At 32.5% G+C, this 11,063-nt stretch overlaps 1 pseudogene; it reads left to right on the top strand.

Annotated features, from left to right (window-relative positions):
- Window positions 1-4,064: 4,064 nt before the first annotated feature.
- LOC102586324 (EIN3-binding F-box protein 1-like) overlaps window positions 4,065-11,063 on the top strand; it is a 19,518-nt pseudogene continuing 12,519 nt past the window's right edge.

Consider the following 11,063-nt stretch of genomic DNA (forward strand, 5'->3'; position numbering starts at 1 on the left):
AACTCAGTGAAATGGGGCTCAACTCAACAATAAGGTACTCGATTCAATGAAACACAGTTCAACTCAAGATACTCAAGAATAAAGCAACAATAAAAGATGCAATATATGGAAAGCTTTTAAAACAGTAGATAGTAACTCAATGTATAGAAGAATACAATAACAACTCAATTTGTATATAATAAAACATAATATAACTCTGTGGGATATTCTCTAACCAACAATCATCACTATGAGTTATGTGACTATACAATGTCTCGCCCACGCTGCCAGAACTGCCCTATACTTTATCGAGGTATATAAGCTCTCAACTAAGTGGATCCACTAGTCTATGCTAAAAATCAATAAGGAATCATCTAATAATTATGATCCTTACTACCCACGTTGGCTACATGGTTTATGGAGACTTGAGTTATCTGAACTCGTCCCCATATTGGTGCTCAATACTACTCCCAAAAATATACTCAGCTCATATGTTTAAAAACATAACTCTTTATATGGTTTGAGATTATTACTCAAAATCTTTCTCTAAAAAGAGATGTTACTCAAATTGCTCAAAACTCTTTTGGAAATCTCAGTTTCCTCCTCTTTTATATGTGAAAACATTTACTCTTGGGAATACTTAGTTCCCATATATCATTTTAAGGAAAATGAACCCAATTCTACTCTTTCTCAACTCAAGTGCTCAAGTCTTAAAACAAGTTTAGAAAAAAATTTGTAAAAGACTTCTCAAAATAAAAGTTCATGCCGAATTATGGACGTGAATGACTCAATTCTAGATTATCAATAATCATACATAGAACTCAATACTCGAGACTCAACAACTCAGAACTTAAGAACTTCAATGGTAATACTCGTTTCAAGAATACTCAACTCAGAGGGTTCATGCGGAATTATGGGCATGAACATCTCAACTCAAGGACTCCATGGGTAATATGTAATAATCCCATGATTAGGAATAAAATCTCAAAAGGGATTAGGAACTCAATACTCAAGACTCAAGACTTAGAACTTGAAGATACTACTCTTCTCAAAGATGCTCAATTTATGAAGGTCATGCGAAATTTATGGGCATGAACGACTCAATTCGAGGGTCTAAATAACAATATGGAACTCATGTATACGACTCTTCTCATTCTCATACTTACTTCCTCAAAACTTAGCTCAAATCCATAGTTGATCTCAAATGATTCACAATTGAACTCAAAAGCTTTCTTGAACTCTACTTTTAACTCTCTCTTGAATGTGAATTATGAATTATGAATTCAAGAGTTATGGTTCATGATATGAAGGATATCGATTATAGAGTAGACTCATGAATACATTTTCCTCACTCTCATGCTCACTTACTTGAGTCTTGAAACAAGTTATTGAAAATTGTAAAAGACTTCTCAATCAGACTCAAAGGGACTTTCTCAAAATGTTCGGAAGAACTCTCAAAACTTAACCCTTAACTCTACCTTAAATTTGAATTATGAATTCAAGGTTATGATCATGTTAGGAATTATTTCTAGGTGATTAGAAGTAGCTTAGAGTGTTAAGAATCGATAGGGCTTGAAGGTACCCTTTTAAAGGACTCAAAAGGGTGAAATGACGGAGAAGGGGTGAGGGCAAGCGACCCTAGCTCACTGAGTGGTGCGGGGTGCCATCCCTCTACCTACAGAGTTCTGGTTGGGGCGCACTGGCTGGTGCGGGGTGCCAGGCCTCAACCCTGAAAACCCTGACGACTTTCTTTGCTCTTTTTCTCACCCTAATTCGCCTAGATTTGAATGGTTTCTTCCTCAATCACTTGGATTCGATTACTCAACATAAGTACACACTAATATACTCAATACAGCCCTCAAAACATTCACTTTAATCTCAATAAATCATCAAAACCCCAACAAAACAAGATTTAGAATGAAACTTCAAGAACACCCATCAATAACTTAAAACTTTCAATCTTTAAGGAAGAATTCAAATATGAAAATCATGTTTGGCGTGCGGGTGAACGAACCCAACACTATGGAAGGTTACATACCTCTTAGGAATCAAACTCATGGCGAAAATCCGCAATAAAACTCAAGAACCTCGACGAACGCTTTGATCCTCTCCTCTTTTCTCTTCTTTTCTCTTCTTGAACTCTCAACTAAAATCCTAGGCGTATATTAGGATTATAAAACTGAACATAATCATATTAGATCCCTAAAACCTTAATAAAAATGAATTAAATCTGATTGGGTAAGGAAAAGACCAAAATACCCCTTACTATTTTCAGGTAACTTTCCTGATTTGGACAGCCTGACTTCAAAAGGGCATATCTCACTCATACGAACTCGAAACTTAGCAAAATCAGTGCCGTTAGAAAGATAATTCAAAGACCTTTCATTTAATATATTATAGCCCACCTAAATCATGTTGTACTGAGAGTTATGGTTGTTTAAAGTTGATCCAAAATTTAGAAGAACTTAGGAATGAATTCTCTTTAGTTCTTCTTGGAACTCAAGGTGCTACATCTAGTGAACTCAACACTCAAGAAATTTTAAATTCCTCGGCAAATCCTACTCACAACGAAGGATTGTTTGAGTCAGCTCAAAATTTTCTGGGGTGTTACATTTATACACAATATATAGCATTTAGTAAATGAATATATTGTATTGAATTAATCAAAAGAATTTACTCCACATTGAATATGCCAAGCAACTTTTGAAGTTCTCCATATGTTATAAACAAATAGATGTTTTACTTTTTGCATTAGAAATTGGAAGATAAAGCATTAACATAAATTAAATACACATAACTCCATATCTTTTGATTTATATAGTTCATTCATTTGCTATATTATTATTTATATTTATTAGAAGATAGACTTACTTTTTAGCCAAAAAAAAAAACATAAATAGGAGTTAAATAAATGACAAAATATTAATGGATGTTTTCGTGTATTTATATTTAATAGCATAATGCATTGAATTAAGTGTATATTTATATTCTTGTACAATATTATTGTAGGAATAATATTTGACTGAAGGATATTAATGTCATTCAATATTTTATGGACACTTTGATAATTGAATTTTAAAATATTTTGGTTCCACTTATATATATATATACTTACTATTTACTAATTTAATAGAAGTTTTATTTCTCTTTTTTATGTGAAGGAAAAATGACAAATTAATTTATGATTATTATTTAATATTTAATTAATAAAATATTTTATAACTTTTTTATTTAATACATGGGTAAAATGACAATCTAATTTTAAATTTTGAAGCTTTCCACTTTTAATAATTTTTTCTTTTTATTATTTATTTATGATAACATGATGATAAGTTAGGAAAATGAAGAGTTGTAGTTATGAAGTTGATTTTAAATGGAAAAATATTTGTTTAAATGATTTTAAGAAAATAAATTAATAGGTAATGGGTATTTTCGTAATCCAATTTTTGACTTAGATTGTTCTTACTTTTAATAATATATGATTTTACAATTTTCGAACAACACACTCTTAATACTAAGTTCTTTTCTTGGGTTAATGAACAAAAAATCATTCTATAGATGTGAAAATTGAATAATGGTGTAATGGTACCTATTATATATTATTTTTGGAAGAAAATCGACAAACCCAAAAAAACCTTAATTTTGAGGAAATATATATGTATTGTTGTTGTTCAGTGAAAAGGCATTTTTGTTGCTTTTGTTCTTCTTTTTGTGACCATTTTGTTCATATTATTGTAGAAATATAATCTTATTCAGTTGTCCAACATATATTTCATTTGTTGAAAGATGTATCGTATGTTGCAATATATAGTGATATGTTGGTACATATTCCAACATAGTTGTCATATGTTGGAACATGTCACCTATGTGTTAGAGCAACAAAATGATCATCTGCAGTAACAGGTTACCCATATATTGAAACAGAAGATTCATCTGTGGCTACAGAAGATTCATTTGTGTCAACAAAAGGTACATTTGTGGAACAGAATGTTCCTCTGTGTCAACATAAGTATAAATTGTTGCCGCCATATTATTTTATAATCAATTGTAAACTCTCAACCTTTTTTATTTATCTTTTAGATAAAATGTCACAAAGAGCTTTATCTGTGGTAACAACTCAATCTTTTGCTGGTGCTGCTTCCTCTTCTAACATCAAATGCTCTTTTTGTCGATGCGAAAGGTGTGAGTAATAACATGATTATTTTATTAGTCGTGTTAAAGAACTCACTAATATTTTTAAGTAAATGACATATAATATTGATGTCGATACATCCAAGAAGATTTCACAGCCTTTGAAGTATATGAGGTTGAAAAAGTCAATTTTTTGATCACTATCTATAATTAGTAAAAGAAAAAAATCAATGACTACTACTCCAGTATCTTCCTCAATCGCAAAAGGCAAGGAGAAAGAGAAAGAGAAAAAGAAAAAAAGAGAAAGAGGAAGATAAAGAGAAAGAGAAGAAAGTTGTCAGTTGTGATGTGAAGCAACAATATTAATTTGAAGTTTTTAACATTGTCGGCGAGGGTCCAACTGAACTAATGTCAACCTTCTCGCAATGGATAAATGAGGGTCTTTACAAGCATCATGCAAAAAAGTAAAGTCATTTAATTATTATTAGTATTTGTTGATATCCAGTAAATAATTATTTTTAATGTTTACACAATTACAGAAGAGACAAGGATGATCACTACTTAGTCAATTGCTCGAAACTTGAATTCAAACAACTTGATTTTGTAGTTGCATCTATGTAATGTCTCAACCCAATCGGTGTTGGACTGATGAGGTAAATCCATGCCAACTTATGTTTTGATTAAGACATGAATACATACAAATAATTGATACAAAAATGCACTTGTTGATGCATCTGTGCAGCATGTGCATGTCATTTTGTACTATTTGCGGAAGAAGTCGAAGCAACCAAGTCATTCTAAATATCGATATGCCACTACTAATTATTTTTTCGAAACATACATTGACAATGCCGTGTTGTTCCTGAAAATGAGAATAAAATTGTTAACATTATCAAAGGGTTTAGTATACCTGCTGGACTGCCTTGGCACCTCACAGATGAGGTTTATGTCCCTGTAAATTGTAATGGAAAGTTTCACTGGGTCTTGGTTGTCGTTGTATTGAAGGAACGGTGCATAAAGGTGTATGATTCGATGTCTTCATCTAGTACTAATTAACAAAATATTATCCGTTGAGATTCAAAAATTGTCTACAATATTGCTAAAGTATCTTGAATCCAGCGGATTGTTTGAGCAAAAAGATCGAACCAACTGGTCAGTTCTTGAATCTTACCAGGTCAAGAACAGATCTCACCTATTCGAAGTTATACATGTTACTAGTATTGCCCAACAAACGAGCAATAGTCTGTAAGTATCACATTATTTTTTTGTCTTACCACTATCGAAATGTGATATTATTAAGCTTATTATATTTTCTAATTTATGATACACCATGCAGAGTTTGTGGACTTTTTGTTGCTACATACGCTGAGATTTTGAGTGATGGACTACAAGTACCATCTTATGGAATTATTTCTCAATCCCTTCGCATGAGATATGCTTCAATCCTATGGAATTATGGAATTTTAAAGGCTCAGAGTGGCTATGTTAGTAACAATGAAGACCCACAGAGGCCTAGACCTAAAAAAATAAAGTTCATACGTCTTGATAAAAATGTTATGGTTACCACCATTGATTAGATTTAGTTTTTATGGTTATGTATACCATTTTGAATTACCTTTTTGTTGATAAGTTGTCAAATTTTTTTGGTGAAGTGATCATTTTTGCTGATAATATTAATGATTATTATTATATTTATTTTGTTGGAACAAATGTCAATTATATAGGAAAGGATGAAATGTGATATCTGTGGCAACACATATAGCCTTTGTTGTAAAAAATCACATAATTATCTGCAAGTGTCCCAACAGAAAGGTGATATGTGGCAACATATATAACCTCTGTTGTGAAAAAAACCACAAAATTATATGTATGTGCCCCAACAAAAAGGAGATGTGTGGCAACATATGTCACTTTGAATTGTCATATGTTGCAACATTATATTGTCAAAATTCAAAAAAAATTAAAAAGGTTGAAAACAACTGTCATTTTCCCTCTCTTCTCTATAAGAGGTCGTTTCATATTCCAAATTTAATTTACAATTACTAATTTCCATTTTGTTTCCTTATTTCCTCTCATCTATCTTATTTCTCCATTATTATTCTTCACAAATCCAGTTGTTATTGCAATATTTTCCACAATATAAGTGTAATCTATTGCGATATTTTTTACAATAATAGTTCTAGCGTGTCGTCGTTGCCCTCATCATTCCTATCGTCGATATCCTCTCAGGTAAAATTTAATTAGGGTTTTGAAATACTCGCTGATATTAAACTAGGACGTTTGTAGTGGTTAATCGTTTCTTTGTTTATAGGTTGGTTGGTTTGATTGATTGTTATTCCTTTTGAAATATTATCTGGTTTCAAAAAGATTCAATTTGTAGTTGGTTGGTTAGGGTTTAGGAAGAGTTTTGTGGTTTGTTGGTTGGTTCATGTGTGGTATTGAATCGTATTTGGGGTTTTTCGAGTGGTTGTTTGTGTTGTTGTGTTTGGTTGCTTTTTTTGTTTAAAATATTTGATTTTGTGGTTGCAGATACAAATATAATGCCTTCTATCAAAAGAAAAATTATAGTAACAACTGAAACAACTGACACAAAGATCAAGAAGAATCCTAGGACTAAAACTGGTAGGAAGAAGAAGGAAAATTCATGTTCCACTCTTTTAGAAGAACTTGCATCTAAAGTAGTTTCTTCTTCTCAAGTAAAATCAGGATTTTCTTCTTCTCAAGTAGATCCAAGAGTTTCTCAAGAAGATCTTGATATTCTCCATGAAGTTAAAAAAATGAGGATGATGATGATGATGATAAAAAAGATAAAAATGAAGTTGTTGATGATGAAGAAAGAGAAGAATAAAAAATGAAGTTGCGGAAGAAGAACGAAAAAAAGAAGAGATTGAGGAACAAGAAGGAAAAAAAAGAAGTTGAGGAAGAAGACAAAAAAAAAGAAGTTGATGATGAAGAAGAAAAAATGAAGTGAGGATGATGGGATCAAAATTGTCAATGCACACTTCTCTGTGCATTTACAACCTAATGCTACTGGTGATAGCATTATAAGTTCAACCATGAAAAAATCTTTCGATTCCTTTAGGAACATACTCCGGGAGAATGATTTGGAAGATTTTTTTAGGAATAGTTGTTTGGGGCAATATCTTGATTTGCATATGAATAATAATGCACGTTTTCAAATGAGCATTGTCTATGAACTTCTGAAAAAAAGGTTCATTTTTTAGAATAATGAAAAGAAGGATGAGGTGTTGATTAATTATTGTGGCATGCCACTGTTCTTTGGCAAAAATGAGTTTGTCATAGTTACAGGGTTAAAATGTCATTCTCCTTCTAAGCTAATCCCTGTTTTCACAGCAAAAAAATAATCACGGAGACGAAAGAAATGAGAAGCACAAACAAGTAAGGAACAATCAACTGAGGAGCAGGACTTGGTGTCCCTTGTTGGCCCAAGCTTAAAAAATTCCAAATTGATAGCTTTGTTGAATGACAAGGATACATCAAAGAAGCACAAAGAGTCATTGTGCTTACTTTGGGTTGTACATAATGTACTTGTGTCAAAAGATGTCAACAACAACATACCCCTTAATTAGGTGAAGTTATCTGATGATATTGAGACTTTCAACAACTATTTTTGAGGTCATGACAGCTACGAATTAACTGTCAAATACTTGTTGGCTCCTTTATCTCCAAAGACCAATAACTTATTTGGTTTTCCATGTGCTTTCATGGTAAACATAAATGTTCTTAATATTATTATATTTTATTGAATAATTCAACATTTGATTTTTGACATGTTTTCCTTTTTTATAGGCTTGAGCATTTGAAGCCATTCCTCATTTGAGGCATCAAGTAACTGCAAAAGAAGATGTGTCATCTCCAAGGATATTGAGATGGTTGACAACAAAAAATGTCAAAAATCCTCCAAACCCTTTTAATCCTCTTGATAATGCAGTAAGTTGTTATATTACAAATTACAAATTATGTCATATGGGTCAAATGTTGTTACAGATGAGGCATATGTTGCTACAGATGAATCATCTATAGCAACATATGAACCATCTGTTACAACATGTGACCCAAATATTCCTACAAATGACTCATTTTTATAATTTTAGGTTGTGCATCCATGGCTTGTCCCAACAGAAAAGGAATTGCAAATGTTATTTCTGATTAGTCTAGTGTTGGTTGAAACATTATTTGATCCTATAGTGGATAGAGTTAAAAGGAATTTGGTTGGAGCAACAACCATCCAAAGGGCAAGAGTTGATGATGACTTAGTTGTTTTTAATGAGAATATGGTTGATACAACTGTAAGAGTTGGTGTTAATATTGGTGTTGGTGTTGATGTTGGTGGTGGTATTTGTGTTGGTGCTGGTATTGGTGGACAAAGTGTTGGGGATACCTCTTGTAGTAGATGCTCTGGCTTTCTATGTGAGAAGTTCTAGAAACGCGATGACGATTCTATCATTTATCTTCAAAAATTGAGTGAGGTTGTGAATGGATTTAAATACAAGAGGGGGGTTAGGGTCATTCCATCAAACAAGGTTTGGGATCCATATACACCACAGGCCAAGAGGAGAAAAAAAATCTTTTATCAAGGCAATACACAATTTGAAGAAATTATTTTTTGGAGAATTGTCAATGGCCATAGGAGAGAAGATGGAGCTCAGGCAAGTGAATATTTATAAGATGGTGTCTGTAGCTAAAATGGTCATTTTGTTGGAACTGATGAAAGTAAAGGATTTGCGCGCACGATACGCATGTATCATTTTAGTGGAAATGATTTCAGGGCCATGACAAGTATGGACATTTGGTGGGAAGACTGGTTAATTTTTCTCTACTAACCTTCAATTTATAATATTTGTTTGTTTTATCTTTTCAATCATTACTTTTCTTTACTCTTTAATATTGTTATTTCAATATATTGATGAAATTTTTAGTCTCATGAGGGAGAGACATTTGAGATTCCATGAGCACTATGATTTCACGGAAAGAATCATGGATCTCAACTTCTACACCAACTTCAAAAAAAGGGACGACAGTATTAGTGAGGAGGCAACAACAACTGGTGGCAGAAGCTTAAAGTAGTTACTTAATGAGTTTATATGAGATGACGATATGATTGACTACGTCAGGGGCAAGACCATATCCTGAGGCATGGATTGGATTGGGAAAAAGTATTATTGCAGTCATGAACATGAACAATACTCAGTTTGTGACTCTTGAGATCCTCTTGCATGAGGGTCGCATGAATGTTTATGACTGCAACCTGATGAGTATGGAACATGAATTTTTTTTTACATTCATACAACATGTGTTCGAGTTGCTGCCGAACTTGTTGAGGCAAAGTGGAATAATGAAATATTTGCCAGAAAAGTTCCTCAATGAACCATGAGAATTTAAAGGTCAATTGGAAGCCATGGTAAAAAAAATAACACTAATTTCGCGTGCGGGGCATACTCGATTTCATTTATTGAGCATTTGATAACCGGTACACCAATTCAACCTCCCAACACCGATTTGTATGACAATACAATTGGTCAGATGCAATGGATTTGGGCTGCTGGGATAGTATCTAGGAACTTGGAGCCTTGACAATGTGTTTGTAATTAATGACAATGATTTATTTTATCTGTTGCTACATATGATGTTATTTTATGTTATATTGAGAACAAGTACACACTATGTGATGTTATGTTGCTCCAACCATTTCCCTATTAACTTTATCCACTATTTGAGTCACATGTTTCTACCACTGGGTGATATGTTGTACCATTTGGGACATCTTTAGCAACATTTGATTCATCTGTAGCAATATATGATTCATTTGTAGCTACAGATTAGTCATTTGTAGCAACATATTATTCATCTGTAGCAACAAATAAGTCATTTGTAGCAACATATGCCTCATATGTAGCAACATTTGACTCATATGTAGCAACACATGGGTCATTTGTAGCAACATTTGAGTCACATGTTGCTACAAATGGGTGATATGTTACAACATATGGAGCATATGTAGCAACATAGGAGTCATATGTAGCAACAATAACTTATTGATGTTATGTTATGTTAAGAATAAGTATGTTGCAACAGAAGTGCAAAACTATGTTTATTTATTTTGACAACTATGATAATTTTAATGGTTGCACATAACTACATAAGAATTTTCCATCATTTGCAGTATTCTTGGTAATGCTTAAAAATAGAAAAAAGACAACAACAATCAACACAAAGATTAGCTTCCAGTTGTTACACCATTTTCTCTTCTTCTTCTCCTTCATTACCCATTTGTTACTTCTTTTAATATGACTTTCATCATCAATTTGCAACTCATTAATTCTCTTCGCCAATTTCAGAATAACGAACTTGGATCGTATATCAACATCTTCATGATCCCTCCATCTAAAAAAGTTGCATACATTCTCCTAAAATGCACCACAAAGAAATTTAAATTAAAAAAAAAAAAAAAAGACAAACAACAGATCTCCAGACCAATATGTAGAAATGTACATACACGATAGCGTGGACAAGACCAAAATCTTCGACATGGATTGTCCTCTGACCATGAAGTTTGCATTGAAAGTAAGTCTTCATATTTGCAACAGATTTTCAAACTCAGCATGGAATCATTCTCATCATTACAAATTTGATTCAATATTGCATTTGACATTATGGGTGTGTTTGGTATGAAGGAAATAGTTTTCTTAGAAAATGTTTTCCTGGAAAACAAGTAGATTTTTGACTTATTTTCTCATGTTTGGTTGGTGAATAGAAAATATTTTTTGAAAAAGATTTTTTAGTGTTTAATTTATGAATGAAAAATATTTTTGAGAAAATATCTTTTAATTTTACTACAGAGATGATTTTTGAATTGAAATTGAAAATATTTTTAAAAAAATAAACTTAATTTTATTTGGGGAGGGTGGGATGGTGGGGCTGGCGCAGGGGGG

The sequence above is a fragment of the Solanum tuberosum genome, unplaced genomic scaffold (genome assembly GCF_000226075.1).
Source record: "Solanum tuberosum cultivar DM 1-3 516 R44 unplaced genomic scaffold, SolTub_3.0 scf00279, whole genome shotgun sequence".
Taxonomy (NCBI): domain Eukaryota; kingdom Viridiplantae; phylum Streptophyta; class Magnoliopsida; order Solanales; family Solanaceae; genus Solanum; species Solanum tuberosum.